Below are 15,023 nucleotides of genomic sequence, written 5' to 3' on the forward strand. Positions count from 1 at the left end.
ACAAACCTCAACTCTCCTGTATCTTATCAGACCACCATGCTTTAAAATTGGAATTCAACAGCAACAAAATCACAGAAAACCTACTAACTCATGGAAACAGAATTGCACCATACCTGGGTCAAAGAAGAAATAAAGAAATCAATTAAGGACTTTCTAAAATTCAACAAAAATGAGGACATAACATATCAGAACTTATGGGACACCTTGAAAGCCCTGTTACGAAGGAAGTTTATTGCAGTAAGTGCCCATATGAAGAAAACAGAGGATAGTCACATAAGAGAACAGCACAATTGAGAAAGCCTTAGAACAAAAAGAAGCAAACTCATCCTGGAGCAGTAGACACCAGGAAATAATCAATTTGAGGGCTGAAATCAACAAAATAGAAACCAGGAAAACAATACAAATAAATCAATGCAACAAAGAGTTGTTTTTTTTTTTTTTTTGAGAAAATCAAAAAGATAGACAAAACTTTATCCAAACTAATAAAAAACAAGAGAGTTAACATGCAAATAAACAAAATCAGAAATGAAAGGGGGAACATAACAATGGACACAGAGGAAATCCAGACAATTTTCAGGTCATACTTTGAAAACCTGTGTTCCACAAAATTTGGAAAATTCAAAGGAAATGGACAAATTTCTGGATAACTCTCACTTCCTAAAATTAAATCAAGAACAGACAAATAAATAGACCTATAACCCACAATGAAATCGAAACAGTCATTTAAAGCTTTCCAACAAAAAAAAGTCTATTTCAGTTTTTAAGTCTTGAACCATTTCCTACACCCGCTTAATTACTTTTTCTTGGATTTCTGGACTTTCTTAAGAAATTTGTTCATTTCTTCCAATTTTTGGTTTGTTTTTCTTCCATTTTTTAAGGGATTTTCTCACATCTTCTTTGAGGGCCTCTATCATTTTTATGAGGATAATTTTTTAACTATCATTTTTATGAGGATAATTTTTTAAGTTGTTCTCTTCTGCTTCATCTGCTTTGTTGTGTTCCAGTCTAGTTTGTGTAGATTCCCTAGATTCTGGTGGTGTCATGCTTGTCTTTCTGTTAGGTGTTTTCTTGTTTTCTTGTATTGCCATCTTCCCATAGTTTCTTCCAGTGGGTGTTGGTATGTTCTCTCCCTTTCTCTCTGGTACTTCCCTGGTAGGCTTAGGTGGGTCAGAGGTTGGTGATGGGAGTCAAAGTTCCTGAAGGCTGAGACTCAGGATGTTTCTCATGCCTATAGGCAGATCTAGCCTGGGCCTGGCACTCTCCAGCTGAGGCCCTGCGATGGGGGTCAAGGATCCTGCCAGCAGGAACTCAGAGTGGTCCTGCAGAGATAGGCAGATCTCTGGGAGGATCCTAGAACTCCAGTAGAGGATTGGCGGTGGGGTCGGAGACCAGGAAGGTGGAAATTATGAGTGGTCCTGCATGGATAGGCAGGTCTACTGTGCTCAGATATGCTCCAGGAAGTTCCCCAAAGATGTCTGGATTGTTGGCTCTATCCTCTGTCCACATGCTCAACCAGAGCAGTGGCACTGTAGGCAGGTTAGGGCACAGGGTAGGGGGAAAGGCAGGCTCTTGGTGGGGATGGGTGGGGGTGTATCAGTGTTCCAAGAGCGCTCTCAGTGGGGACAGGACACAGGGGCACAGATATCTGGGTCCAACCCAAGGAATTCCCCAGGAAGTGTGTAGGGGAGAGTCTACCCTAATTGGTCCCAGACTCACCTCTAGCCAAGGTTTGGCGATGGGGGACAAAAGCAGATCTACCTGGGACCTGGCACTCTCCAGCTGAGGCCTCTTTAGCAGAGGCTTTGTGATGTGGGTCAAGCCCCTCCACACTTCTTTTATGAAGTACTGAAGAGATGGATTAGTGGGGGAAATTATTGGTGTACAAGAATGAAGCTACGATTTTCTAGTCTATAGCACCTATGTGTAAAATTCCATGTGTAACAATTTTATCTGTAAGCCCAAGAGTTGGTGGATAGGCAGAGACAGGGAGATCCCTGGTGTTCACAAGAGCAAGCCAGCTTCATTGAATTACTAGGCCCTATTTCAGGATGAGACTCTGTTTCAAATAATAGAATGGATGTAGAAGACACTGCACAACAGCTTATTGTATCCATAGGCATGTGCACATGTGTACACACCTGCAGACAGAGATACACATATACACATAATTACACAATCTCTCTCTCTTTGTCTCCTAGGTTGAAATTCTAATAACTAGAACTTTATAATATGACTATTATGCTTGGATAAATATGGACCAGGATGAAGGGGCTTCAATGAGAAAGGGAATATGGGGAGAGCCAACTTATATAAAAGTCACTTGGGGGTTCCTATCAAAACCTAATACAGTAGAAACTATATATGTATTCTCTAATTTGAAATCAACAAACAACCAGGAAGAGAAATCCCCAACCAGACCAAATGACACTTTCAGTAGTGGGAACAAGTTATAGCTAACTTAGTTGTTGGTTAAAGCAGTTCCTTGGAAATCTCGAAACAACCCAGACTATTGCCAAGGCTCTTGGTTTCTTTCTACAAACTGATGGAAAATCAATGTTGCTTAAGATAACACATACATAGCACAGTAAACATGTAGAAGTTGAGCATATTCCTACCTAGAGCCTTCATACTTACAGACTAGAATTTATGGTACTAGAAATATTGTGTATACTCTATAGAAGAAAAGTAAAGACCAATCCATTTACAAAACCTGTAATTTACAATGATGACTTCTCTACAAGATACACCAGCACAGTGCTGGAGCAGTAACCACACTAACTTGTTGTTAGTGTCGGAGAAACCCACCATTATCTAATTGGAACTAAGGCCCACTGCATGAGTTGGAGCTCTGTAGGGCCCTGCATGGACCCCTAAGGCACCTTGAACAAACCTGAAGCTGTTAGCTGGAACCTCTTGCCCCAGAGTTGTTATTGGTATTCTTTGTGTTTTGAAAACACACACCTCGTGAAAATCCTGTTATTTTCCATTGTGTTGTAAGTCAGTATTTAAACCTGCTCCATCCCCTCAATAAATGGCATTCGGCATTTGGCATTCTGACATTGCCACTGAACGAATGACCTGCTGTCTTGTCTCTTACTTCAATCTCTAGGCCTTTGCCCAATTCATGGAACAGATCATAGTGTGGGTGCTACAAATGGAGGTACCACTGAAAGAGATTGCCCTCGGAGACCGGCAGACAAAGTAAGTGAATGAGGGTGTATTGAAGGATGGGTGCCAGTAACTCTAAGGAGATGCTCAGTGGGCAATTAGTGGCCCTATTGAAAAGACAGGGCACTGGGATTAAAACAAGATAGCTAAAGAATTCACTGCCATAAAGTAAAAGAAAATATGGCAGAGATGATTAGGACTTTTGAGGACATACAAGATTTAGAATCTGAAATCTATCAGAACAAGAGGGATCTCAACTAGAAGATGATAGTTCTACTGTAACTGATGAAAAATTTGAAGCAGAATTTGAATAAATGAAGCAAAGAATTTCTGAAGCTTATGAGCACAAATACCATCTTGTATGTAAGTATGTATGTGTGTATGTTCTGTATGTATGGTATGTGCACACAAATGTGTGTATGAACTGTGATTATGAATGTGTGAATCCTAACAAAAGGTACTACTTAAATTGCTTGGGATACAGTCAAAAAAAGACATCAGGTCAGTGTCTTCCTTGGAAGGGTTGGCAATCTGCACCTCCCATAGCTGGCCTCCAGAGAGGGTCTGTGGGAAATTGCCAAAGCCAGCATGGCCTAAAAGCCAAAGGAAGCTGTATGGGTGATTTGATAGGTACAAGGGATAGAGGAGGAGGTCAAAGATTTAATAACCAAGGAAGAAGCATTAGAAAAGAATAGATAAGCTTTTCCTGTGATTGAGACAGTGGATCCACAGGATAACAGGGTTAGGGAGCACAGCCCACTAAATTTAAAGAATATAAAACAGCTTAAGGAGGCTGTCACTGCATATCGGCCCCATGCTCCTTTTACTCAGGCAAGTTTTGAGTCTTTCGCACCATTAAGTTGCACCCCTAGTGATTGGATGCAGCTCTGTAGAGCCATGCTGAGTGGGGTTGATTATCTGCTCAAGAGAGGTGAATTTCAAGAATTTTGCCAGGAAACCTCCCAACACAATACTGCTGCCAGATTTCCTGCTAGGAATTTAGATATGCTCACAGGCCTGGGCAGTATGCTAGCTACCATTGCATCTCAAATTCTTTTTGACCCAGCTGTCTATGAACAAATTGCTGTTGCTGCTACTAGAGCTTGGAAAGCCCTTCCTAAAAGGGCTGCAGGGGATCAATTATCTAAGGTATTACAGGGCCCATCTGTGCCCTATTCAGACTTTGCTGAACACCTCCTACAGCTGGCTGGTCGCATTTTTGGTGATGTTGAAGAATGTCATGCCCATAGTTAAACAATTGGCATTTGAAAATGCAAACAAGTATTGTAAAGAGGCTCTATGTCCTAATAAGGCTAAAAGTCTTAATGACTATATATGCATATGTCAGGACATAGATGGTCATAATATTATGGGCCACGTTATAGCTTCAGTCATCAAAAAAGTTGGGAACAATGGAGGAGCCAGTCCAAAGACTTGCATTGGATGTGGACAACCAGAATATTTCAAGAGGAACTGCCCCCAGAGAGTGATAACACAATTAAATCTTAGGCTGGTGCTTTGCCCCCATTGCTGTAAGGGTAACCACTGGAGCAAGGAATGTGGACATAAAACAGATGTCCTTGGTAATCCCTTACTGGCCCTGGGAAACAGGAAGCTGGGCCAGCCTCAGCCCCTCAAGCCCAGGTGTACAGGACAATAGATACACCTGTAACCTGCCCAATACAGATGATCCCTCAGAGAAACCCCTTTGTGTCCAGGACCTTGTCAGAGGTACCCCAGGAAGTGCAGGATTGGACCTCTGTTCCACCACCTGAGCAACATTAACACCACAAATGGGTACTCAAGCCTTAAGTTCAGGAGTTTTGGGGCCTCTTCCCCTGGGAACAATAGGGTGTATGTATATGTACATAGTTATATCGTTTAGGTATTTGTTCCTTCTTTACTCAGGGAAGTTTCAATCAGTTTTTTAGCTAAGTTCCTGAGTATTATAGATTATCTTCACTCATGTTTCCTGTACCTATGAGATTAGTCAGATATAGATGCTTAATCTTCAATCACTTCATAGACATGCAGAACATGGCATTTAAATATTTTAATGTTAGTACTCCATTGATATGAGACACTGTTGCTCCTGACAGCACCGTGCACGTTCCCAAAAATATGTTGGACACTGTTTTTGCTCCTGCTGGAGTTCATTCTCGCCTCAGCTAATGGCCTGTTGGGCAAAGAACTGTCCCCACCTTGACCACTGATTTGGACATGCAGTCCTATGTGCTTGCAGGAGACAAATATAGAAGACTGCTGGACCTTGCCAAGTCAGGGTAAGACAGCCATTCTACCTCCCTGCTGTTGTTGTGGTCTGTCAAGTTCTCTTGGCCTTACCCAAAACTGGGTGTACCAATGTTGCTGTGAGACGTAGGGTGACTGTCCTTGCTGTACATTTTGGAAGTTGCTAATCCACACTTCCTGTCTACCCTAGAATTGTTATTTTCCTTCTCAGGTCTTGATGAGTGTGAAGATTAAACTATCACAACTATTATTCTCTCTTCCAAGTTAGATATATTAGGTACTAGACTTACATTTTCCAGCTTAGGACAACTCTATTGTAAACTCCTTTATGCCTTCACTCTAGGACTAAATATGTAGGTCATTTTGTTCTTGATTTTCCTTTTCTTAGAGCACACTTGTTATTCACTGTTTTGTATATAGTTTTATATCAAGCCTAAATCTTTTCTTTAGACTAAAAGGGGAATTGTAATGAGATATTCACTTTGTCTCCTTCTGTGGCACTGACCACGCCCATTGTGGGTGGAGCCATGGGCAGAAGTGACCTGTGGAAGGAGGTCTGAGGAAGAGCCACCGGGGAACGCACTCTTGCTGGTGAAACTCGGACAGGAGAGCATCCGGTGGAACTTGCTGGTGTTCATCTGTCTAGGTTGTAAGTCATTTCTCCCTGAATAAACATCTATTTGGCCTATTTGTTTATCCTGATCCTTATTTAACTGCAATAATAGGGCTGTTGTTAGGACGTAGTAGTGCCATGTTGAAATGAATTAGAGTCATTCCAGGAGCAATAGAGTCAGATTTTCAAGGAGAAATAAAAATCATGGTTAGGGCAAATATGGGGGTATTAATCATACCACAGGGTACTTGAATAGCACAATTGGTTCTTCTCCCTATGTTCAAACCCAACAATCCCTTTTTAAAGAATACCAGGGGATCTACTGGGTTTCGGTCCATAGGCTCCATGGGTGTTTTTGGGTATCAAGACTTGAACAGCACCCTATGCTCACACCATACAATGTAAACAATTTTCTGGACTTGTAGACATTGAAGCTGACTCCTCAGTATTAGCAAAACAAAAAACAAAACAAACAAACAAAAAAACATTGGCCACAAGCATGGCCTGCCTCTTCAGTCAGCCTCCACTCATTTACAAAGAGTGGGAACTGCTGTGGTTCCAGAATGTAGCATTCAGCTTCTTAAATGGTCAGATGATAAAGGAAATACTGGTCTTTTCCAATCTTTTGTGTTAAGTCACATCCCTGTTAATATTTTGGGAAGAGATGTGCTTCAGGCCATGGGAGCGGTCCTTACTACTGAACCTGTTAAAAATTTGCTAGCTGACCAAGTTTATGTACAAGGAAGAGGACTTGGTAAATTCCTCCAAGGTGACACTCAGTCTGTTGCATCCAAAATTTTAATTATAAAAAGACACAGAGATCGCTCTGGGCTGGGAAATTTTCCTTAGGGACTATTGCTGTGCAGCCTGTTCCCATTCCTATTATCTGGAAAACTGATAACCCAGTCTTGGTAGAGCAATGGCCCTTATCAATTGAGAAATTACAGGCTGCACATCAACTTGTACAGGAACAATTGTAGGCAAGACATATTGTTCCTTCCACTTCCCCATGGAATACGCCAATTTTTGTTATAAAGAAAATTCTGGAAAATGGAGACTCCTACAAGGTCTCCAAGCTGTTAATGATTGTATGCAAATTATGGTAGCAACACAACCTGGCTTACCTTCCCCTGTAGGTATTCCTCAAGGCTATCATTTATTAGTTATAGACCTAAAAGATTGCTTTTTTTTACCATTCCCTTGCATCCTCAGGATGGTGAGCAATTTTCATTCAGCATTCCTTCTGTTAATTTAAAAGAGCCCTATAAGAGATACTAATGGGTGGTGTTTCCTCAAGGAATGGCCAATAATCCCACTACTTGTCAAATTTATATATCTTTGGCCATTGCCCCCATTAGGGAAAATTTTCAATCCTTGTATATTATACACTATATGAATGATATTATTTTAGCTGGCCCAGATCCTAAGGAAGTAAACGAGGCTTTGGGGGAATTGCAACATAATCTTTAACTACCTGGCTTAAGAATAGCCCCAGAAAAGGTACAAGAATTTCCCTATCAATACCTGGGTCACCAATTGTTATAATCCGGTATCCATCCTCAAAAGATTACTTTAAGGCTGGATAGACTGACCACCCTTAATGATTTTCAAAAATTATTGGGAGATATAAATTGGGTTTGATCTGGTTTGGCCCTAAAGACTGGGCAGCTTAGACCCTTATTTGATATTTTACAAGGAGATTCTGATCCTACTTTTCCATGAACCTTAACACCTGCTGCATGAGAACATAACTTGTACAAAAATGCCTCCAATCTGCACACTTATATTATATTGCCTATCTTTAAAACTTGATGTTATTAGTTTTTGCTTCAGTGTATTCCCCTACTGTGGTGTTTTTATAAACTGGTCCTATATTATGGGTGCATGAACATGCATCACCAGGAAAGGCAGTTAGATCTCATCCCCAGGCAATACTTTCCATTATTCAAAGGGCATACAAAATGAGTCTTCAAGTTGTTGGCAAGATCCCAGATGTAATTTCCACTCCCTATACTCAACAGCAGATACAATGGCTTCAACAGTTTGATGGGGATTGGGCACATTTCTTGTGTTCCATACCCGGCCATGTTGATAGTCATTTTCCTTACATTAAATTAGCTCATTTTTTTTTTTAAAATCACCCTGTGTGTTTCCCCAAAATTATTCCAAAAATCCTTTGATGGGGCTCTTCAAATGGTTGTGCAGTTGTTATTTCCTACACTTGCTCTACACTTAAAGGGTACACAATTTGATGAACTAGCTGCATTTTTTAACATTTTTCTGATGAGCCATTTAACTTATACATTGACAGTAAATATGTGTATCATCTACTAGCTCCTTTAGAAACTGCTACCTATATAGCTCCCATCTATTGTGTACAGGAACACTTACTAGCTATACAAAGCCTACTGTGGAGGTACTGTCATCCAATTTTTGTAGGACATCTCCGAGGGCATTCTGATTTACCTGGCCCTTTGAGTGAAGGAAATGCCATTGCCGATTTTAATACTAAAACGGATAGTGACGTCATGATGATGATAGAGTCTGGTTATGAAGCAGCCTGCAATGCTCACACAACTTTCTATCTTAATGCAGGGTCACTTAAATTCCATTTTAAAATTACTGGAGACCAAGCTATTGATATATTTAAGAATTGGTAGAGTTCTTATCTATTCCATACCTTGGAGTTAACCCTCTGGGTATCACGACTAATGATATCTGGCAGATGGATGTTACCCATGTTACTTCCTTTGGCCGACTACAATTTGTTCATGTATCTGTGGATACCCATTCTCATCTCATATTTGCCTCTGCCCATCCTGGAGAAAGGTTTAAAGATGTTCAGAACCATTGTTTGCAAGCCTTTGCTTACATGGGGATGCCTAGACAATTAAAAACTGATAATGGCCCTGCTTGTACTACTCAGGGTTTCAACTTTTTGCAAAAATGTATTTCACATAAGACAGACATTCCTTATAATCCTCAAGGTCAGGCCATTGTGGACCGTGCACATCACACAATTAAAGCCTATCTTCATAAAACAAAAAAGGGGGATTTTGCAGGATCTCCTCATAATTGCCTTTCTCTTGTCCTTTATATTTAAAAATTTTTTGACTATTGATGGTGCTGCTCCATCTATGGCCAACAGGCATTGGCACCCTTGACCATCTGACTATGGCTCAGTTATGTGGAAGGACCCAGTTCTAGTATGGGCCTGAGGGTTGGTTAGTGTCTTTCCACTAGATGCAGATAACCCTGTTTGGGTTTCTGAGTGTCTGGTTCAACATATAGAGAAAGACAGTGATGGTAGCAGCCAGCTAGAAGAGCCAATGGACCTTCATAAAGGATCCACTCATTCTGATGCCTGTGTGTCTGAGTAGCCCTATGTGGCCCCTTTATCCTGACCATTAATTATAGTTTGGGTAAAGCAGCTATAAATTTATACTTTGGTCTAAAGGATAAGAATTTCACCTTAATTTCAGGCACTTGTGTTCTAGCTCCCTTCCTTTTTGTTATAACTAATGCTATTAATTTTGGAGGAGGTCTCAATTGTTTAGCTGCTGGACATATGAAGTAACAGCTGCCATGGGACACATACCCCAGGTGGTACCTATGCCGGTGACCTCTACAGATGACCAACTTATGGGGCATAGAGGAAAGGACATTTCAGGATCACGGCTGCCAGTGATGCCTCCGTTATTGGGATAGATCTCTCCCAATCTGTAAATACTGCAAGCAGAGTGGATCAACTATCAGGTGATTTGGCATGTAGCCTTAGCCACCCAAAACACACACAATTATCTAATACAAACTGGCATTTTAAAACTAAATCTACAAACTAGCCTCCTATATGAACACTTAGACTTTTTGTGACAGGCTCACATGGCTTCTTGTTCTTTCTCTTTCACATATATCTGTGTTAATGCATCAGTTGTAGTTACTTTTCTCCAGGGATCCTGGAGTGATCAGCTTTTAAATTATACACATGTTTTAGCCCTGCAGAACATTAACATCAATGAAATGTGAGTACCACCTGCCAGTGCAGAAGACCTTTTACAAGGACTTCAACTTGCATAGAGATTATTCAGAGAATGGGCAAGCTCTATCTCACTGGGGCTCACAGCCATTGCACTTGATGCTATCTGCCTGATCTGCCTATACCGCCACAGCATTAGACAGGCCCAGGTGAACTTTCAAACAAGACAGATTCTACTGTCTTTGGCTCAAGAGAATGCCTCTGCCCATGTGTGGCTGACAGATAAACTAATCACCAGAGATGGGTAAGGCAGAAGGGGGCAAATATCCAACCTAAGACAAGAAGGTTACAGGCCTGGGTGACCTCTCCAATGACGGGTAAGGAATTATGCTGATGTCTTCTGCCACGTAAAACAGGTGTTAGTTTATATTAAAAGAAGGGGGGCCTGTAGGGCCCTGCATGGACCCCCCAAGGCACCTTGAGCAAGCCTGAAGCTGTTGGCTGGAACTCCTTGCCTCAGAGCTGTTATTGGTACTCTTCTTGTTTCAATAACACACACCTCGTGGGGAGGAGCTAAGCCTGAAAATCCTGTTATTTTCCACTGTGTGTCAGTATTTAAGCCCACTCCATCCCCTAAATAAACAGCATTTTGGCATTCAGCATTTCGACATTGCCATTGACCCACTGTCTTGTCTCCTATTTCAATCTCTAGGCATTCACCTGATCCATGGAACAGATCGTAGTGGAAGTGCTGACACTGTTTCCAGGGCCAAGAACCTGAGACTAGATAAGTTATGGCATTTTCTTTTGGGGGGGCTACCAACCAGCTTCCAAATCATGACATAAAGATTTTTTATTAGTTATGAATGCTCAACCTAGCTTAAGCTCATTTCTGGCTAGAAGTTTTAAATTAACCTGTTTCTCTTTATCTAATTTTTGCCTTGGGACTTTATTTCTTCTTTCTGTATATCTTATTTTCACAGCTTATCATGTTTAGTTGGCTAGTGGCTGCCTGTCTTCTTGCCCCATGTGTGTCCCTCTCTTTCTCCCTCATTCCCTCTTCTTCCTTGTTCTTTTTCGATTAGAGTTCTGTTATTTTTCTTCTCTCTGCCCACCTGTCTGCCTATCCTTTTTTTTTTTTTTTTTACAATAATTTATACAAATCCAACAAAGGTAAAACAGCATCAGAGAAAGTCTAGGAAACACTGCCATACAACAATGGCACTTATGGTTGCAGAACATGACAACTAGAAAATAGCCTGGTTACTAACTTTAGTGAGAACTGAACACGTCAAAGGAAAGAAAGGCTATAGACACATTTATATATATATATATATATATATATATATATATATATATATATAAATTAGATCTATGTAGATAGAATACAAGAGCTCATGCTTGGAGCAAAACCTTCCTGAGTGTAAATGCTGAAATCAGAATTATATGATTTTGAGGAAAAGGTGGATTTTCTATTGAAACTCAGTAAAGTGTTTTACCTGGATTATACTTACACTTAACCACAACATGCTTGTGTAACTTCTTGACATACAAAGTAGGCTCTCAACATCCAGTTAAACATGCTTTTAAATGGAAGGTTATACCCCCCCTTTCACACCTGGCCACATCTGTAGATGGGCTCTTTATGTTGATGAAGTACAGGTTAAGTTCTCCCTACCTGAAGGAAAGTTGGCAAGGCAATCTAAATAATAAAGACACTGGTATGCATTAAAATCTTGCATAAATATTTTTTTAAACAATTTGTACAAAAATAGTTCTGCATTATATAAGATGTAACAAAACCAACTAACCAAAATGTGTCAAGATGGCTGTAGATAGCGTGTTTCATCCACTCTATATTGACATAAGAAGCCTTGGCATTGCAAGGAACAGGGTATCTCAAACAAAACTACCAACAAAATCACTAAGCTCAGGCTTCTAAGAGATTTCTCCAAAGCTCACCATCCCTTCCAACTGGAATGTCTTCTAAAGGCAGCCTTAGAAATGGATTCAGAAAGCAGTGCAGCAATGATGCATAAAGAGCAGAGGAAAACATCTGGCTCACTCATCTTCAAATGGGTAATTGAACGGCTTTTCCCTTGGCAAGACTTGTGAAACAGACCTGTGTCTTGTGGTCTCTTGTTCCAAATTCTAAATGGAAATACTAGCCCACTTGTTTTTGCAGTCTTTTCCCCTCCCCGGCTGTGTTCCTCCAACCCTCCATATTTACAAACTTGTCCTAGAACTAACTTAGTTTTTGCAGGAGTTTCTCTTCTACTTGCACAAATTGAACACTCACAGACATTTCGGCTATGAACTGCTCACAGCCTTCCTTGGTGACTTTCTTGCAGTATCTCAGGTCAATACGACAGATATTTCCATAGCGTTTGAAGAAGAACAGGCATTGCTCAGTGACCTTATTGCAATATGATAGGATGATGTCTGTCAGTGAGTCTCGGATGGTAGTGCCAACTGCAGTGAGCAGGTTAATGGACTGATCAGTGATGTGGTTACAGTAACTGAGGTGGAGCTTGGAGAGCAAGGGCATATGGCCGATAATGAGATGCAGGGAGGTATCTGTGATGTCCAGGCCAGCTAGGCGCAGTTCTACAATGTTCCAGAGCTTGTTCCGATTGTCCATCTGACCTGGCCTGTTGTCTGTGGGTTGGGACAGGAGATCCCGCATCTGGGCATCCTTTAGTCCTTCTACCCACTGAACATCCAGGGTCCGGAGCAATGGACAACTGGAACTACAGAGGGCAGAGACAGCACCAAGTCTTGGAGATCAGGTAACCGGTTGATGAGCCAATTCAGCTGATTTTGGAAATATTGGTCCAACTGACGTCGAGGGAGACAGGCTGTCGGCGGATGATGCTGCTCAGCATCAGGGGCGTGATGGGCTTGCAATGATTCAGGTCAATGTGGGTCCACAACTGCGTATCGCAGCACCAGCGGTTCCAGGTTCTGCAAACCCGCATGCAGACACACAGGTCTTGGTGAATGAGGTAGCTGAAGACTGTTATCCACACCTCCCTGTGCATGCATAGGTTGCACCATCATCAAGGGGCAGCAAGTCAGGTAGGGGGCTGATTGGTGGTGGCCGGATCACATGATGCTCCATCTGGATGCACTTAGGTGGGGAAAAAAGAGTGGGCTAAGGTGGGCTGCACAGGCCAGGTCCCAGTGGGTGCTGTAGCTCCTGAGGGCTGCCGCTGAGCCCCTTGCTGAAGCGATGGGGGCGCTTGCAGTGGATTAGGGGCCTCTTTGGCTTCTCATTCTCACTCTCAAGCTCTGACTTGATGGGCTGGTGGTTCTCGTGGGCCAAGGTACTCTGTCTTTTGGATCTCGTGGTCGAGCTCCTTCCTTAGCTCTTCGCTCAGCTCCATGTTGGGAAGCCACCATTTCTGGCGCATCTTCACCTTTTTTTTTTTTTTTTTTTTTTTTTTTTTTTTTTTTTTTTTGGGCCTTCAGCACCTTCAGTGCTGGGCCCAGCAGTGGGTGAGCTGGAATGTGACTGATCACTCTCAGGGGTCTTAGGAGGTGCCTCAGGCAGACTGTCTTCTGGTTCCTGCTTGAACCAGAAGCGGTTTGTTGGCCAGTGCCAACGGATCCTCAGTGTTCTTCCAGAATAGCTGCCTTTTCCTGAGAAGCTTATCTTCTTTGCCAGGTGTTAGCTGCTGTTGGAAGTAAGACTGGATCTCCACCAAGGGCTGAGACTGCTGCTCAGAGGGGGCCTCAGCGAGAAGTGAAAGGAGGAACACGGGGAGGTTTGAAGTATTGAGGCTTGCTTGCATCGACTCAGCTCTTGGGGCTTCTCCTATTTCTACTTCCTCCCTTACCTAACTATGGGATATTCAGATCCTTATTAGACCAACCAGGTGCCTTAGGTAGGCAAGGTGAAACAAATACAACCCATCTTTATGTAATTAAACACACACCTTGTATCTTTAAACAAATGTAACACACCTTTACACAGTTAAAGTAATATTTTGCACCCTAAATAAATGCAATATATCTTTGCCTAGTTAAAATAATATTCCACAACTGTTAGCATGTTACTACTATGCTAAAGGAGTGGAACGATGAACTGACTCATAATGAAATCTGCTATAATAACAGACTAGTATCTTGATCAGCCTTCATCAGAGAAGCTTCCTCCTGCATAAGATGGAACAAATACAGGACCCACAACTGGGTAATGGGCAGTGAAAAATCTTGGAACACTGAGTCTTAGACAGATGTCTCCATCAAATCACTCCCCTCAGGTCTCAGGAAACTCTGAGGAAGAGAGACAGAAACATTGGAAAGGCCAATGGGAATGGAAGAATTCCAGGAATCAAGCCCTTCTAGACACAACAGGAATGGTACACTTATGAACTCACCAAGACAGTGGTAGCCTGTATACAGGGCCTGTATAGTTCTAGCATAGGGTAATATCATTGAGGTGGGGAAGTAGATAAAGGCTTCCATCCTTAAACCAGACTATGGCCAATTGATAACTGCTTATAAATGAAAATTTAGTTTCTCCAAAGGAGTCTCACTGGGTATACAAACAATAGGTGAATAACACAAAAACAAACTCAAAGGTATTTTTGAAAAACTTTTTTTGTCTCATAGTGCTTTATATTGATTTGTATGTTTGTTGTTGTTGTTGCAGGACTTTTGCTTATATATTTTAATTTCTGATTTTTTTTTAGTGTTAACTGTGAATATGTGTGTCCCAGAGTCTGTATGTGTGTTTCTTGTGCTCTTTTCTTTTTGGCTATTTAAAATTTTTTTGTTCTATTTGCTTGTTTGTTTTTTCCTATTATGGTTTGATTTTATTTTGTCTTGTTAAAATTTTAGATGTCTGTTTTCTAATGAGATAGAGAAAGAAAGGGTGTTGATTCTGGTGGGTAGGAAGATGGGGATGATCTGAGAGAGATTGGGAGAATATATTGAATGAAAATAAATCTATTTTCAACGAAAAGGATATTTTTTTAAAGCAAAATGAAGTGCTTAGGGTAGGACTTAATA

At 41.4% G+C, this 15,023-nt stretch overlaps 1 pseudogene; it reads right to left on the reverse strand.

Moving 5' to 3' along the window:
- Positions 1 to 12,246: 12,246 nt before the first annotated feature.
- Positions 12,247 to 14,477, reverse strand: LOC127223894 (lysine-specific demethylase 2B-like; annotated as a pseudogene).
- Between the last annotated feature and the right edge of the window lie 546 nt (positions 14,478 to 15,023).

Source organism: Phodopus roborovskii, unplaced genomic scaffold, assembly GCF_943737965.1.
Source record: "Phodopus roborovskii unplaced genomic scaffold, PHOROB, whole genome shotgun sequence".
NCBI lineage: Eukaryota > Metazoa > Chordata > Mammalia > Rodentia > Cricetidae > Phodopus > Phodopus roborovskii.